General features: G+C 58.8%; 1 protein-coding gene across 1 annotated transcript in view; it reads left to right on the plus strand.

Annotated features, from left to right (window-relative positions):
- Positions 1-2,221, plus strand: part of CNNM4 (cyclin and CBS domain divalent metal cation transport mediator 4) — a gene marked incomplete at its 5' end in the record, with an annotated part of 8,593 nt that overhangs the window by 1,715 nt on the left and 4,657 nt on the right. The window lies entirely within an intron of this gene.

Here is a 2,221-nt window from a genome sequence, read left to right on the forward strand (position 1 = left end):
CTGCCTGCGTCCAGGCTGGGATGAAATAAGGAGCCCGGCTGTGGAGCAGCTGTGCCGGGTGATGCCAGGCCAACCCTCAGCCGTGCGTGACCCCACGCTCTCCTCTGGCTCCCATTACACTCGCCCGGCGGAGGTTTGGGTGCATCTCAAGAGTCGGGCGGTTTGCGGCATCCTGCCGCTGTCGGGGACATTTCGGAGGGGGTCGTGCCAAGATTAGGGGATCTAATAATTCTTCCCTCAGTGAGAGCTCAGCTTGAGCTTGGGCGAGGGTTTGGGAGCCGGTAGGTCCAAGCCTGGCTGATCTTTGAGGGTAGGTAGGAGACAGCAGCTCTGTGCCTGCCTCGCTTTGCGACCATGCTTCCCCGGCACACAAAACTATCGGCATGGGAACAACACCCCTCAGTCGCGGCATGGCGTCACTTGTGGTTGTGGCAATGACGATGGGATCTTGTTGTCTTGGAGCTGTCCTGATTAGTGAAAAACCTTCTTGGCAAATACTTTTCCTTCAGTTCGTGTCACACCGGTTTGAGAACCTCCGTAGGAGCACGCGCGGCTGTCCTGCTCGCCCCCGGTTCCAAACACCGGCAGTACAGAAGCAGAGTCTTATTGCTGCCAGAGCTGGAGTTATCCTGGCTGCTGGCACCGGCTTTCCCTCCGACGAATCCTTATTAAAGGATTTAAAGCATGCTTGTTCCGGTTCCAAAGCTGCCCATGCCCTGTATTGTTATTTTTTTCATCGTTGCCTCTCTGGGTCAGGAGCGGGTAATTTGTGGGGCCGTTGCCTGAGCTGTTTTTGAGGTCCCTCTCTGAACCCCATTCCTCGTGGTTGCAACACTGCGACGAGTCTCTGCCCTCATCCCACTGATCGGGACCCAGATCAGAAGCAGGAGACATGCCCAGCAAAAGAGTAAAGAGGGAAAAATCAACCGGCCACACTTCTGATCGTCCTAATTGCGGCACTCGGCAGCCGGAGCTCTGCCCGGGGTGCCAACGAGGTGTCCCAGACGCTGGCCTCAGGGTGACAGCTCCCACAGCGACATCCGGCACTCGGCTCGGCACCTCTTCCCGATCTTCCTCTCTCAGTGCACACCCGGAGTGAAGCTTTGCGTGGGGAGCGACCAGCCTCCCTGCCGAGCTCGGCACGTTGCTGTCCCTCCTTGTGTGGGGACCATCACGGCAAAGGGGGTCCCTCATGCCCTGCTGGCGATGCCGCGGCAGCCAGCCCCGTGCCCTTTGCTCCGGCGGTTCGCACTCCCCGTGGCATGTTTGCTTTGCCACCGGCCGCTCCCCGCCGAGCCCAGCCTTGGCTGCTCATCCCAGAGAGGAACTGCTGCCTGACTCATCGGAGCTGGCTGGGCAGCCCTGATCCTTTCACCTCTCCCTGCCTCGCACGCCGTTGGCAAAGGAGCCGCCGCGCTTCACCGAGGGGGTTAGGCAGGTGGGTAGGGGTTTTTCACGGCCCAAGCAACAATTTTAGGGTCTTTTCACCCCTCTATGCATCGCCTTTTTGCAGCGGGGTTACCTGAAACGCGTGAGCTTGGCTGAAGAGGAGAAAAAGGGGAGCTGCACAGTGCCCATCCCTAAAATTAGCTTTTCCCTGAGCGACAAGGGGCCTGTGGCCACCAGCTCTAAAATTAAATAGCAGATAGTGTTGGGGAGGGCAGATTTGTGCTGGAGCTGGAGCAGGATTGCAAGCAAGGCACCTTGCCACTGGCCTGGGGGCGAGTATGGTGCTTGAGGAGGTAGAAGGGATTTTATTTCGGGCTGCGCTGAGGTCAGGGAGGGAGCGTCGCCTTCCTCCAGGCCTCGGTTTCCCCAGGCTAAGGATACTGCTCCTGCGGGTGCATTGGCCGGGCCTGGGTGCACTGTGGTTTTCCACACAGCCACTCAACTCCTCTCCCTGGAGCAAAGGTGGATATTCCTTGTCCGAGGAGTTTTTTTTGGCAGCTCTGCGTGATTTTTGGGATGAAGCAGGAGAAACGTCAGTTAACAAGAGAGGCTCATTGAGCACCCAGCAGCTGGGGCAGGAGCGATGCCAGCTTCGATGCGAGCCGGCGGTTCGGATTTAACTAGAATAAGGCAAACTGCATCCTGCCTGCATGGGATGAGGCCGGCAGAGCGAGGGGAGTTGTTAAGTCGGGGCTGGAGAGGTCTTCCTGCCAGCAAGGACCTGCCTGCTCATGGCCAGGACCGGCCGGGGGACAGCCGGCTCCCTGCCGTG

The sequence above is a fragment of the Phaethon lepturus genome, unplaced genomic scaffold (genome assembly GCF_000687285.1).
Source record: "Phaethon lepturus isolate BGI_N335 unplaced genomic scaffold, ASM68728v1 scaffold24786, whole genome shotgun sequence".
Classification (NCBI taxonomy): Eukaryota; Metazoa; Chordata; class Aves; order Phaethontiformes; family Phaethontidae; genus Phaethon; species Phaethon lepturus.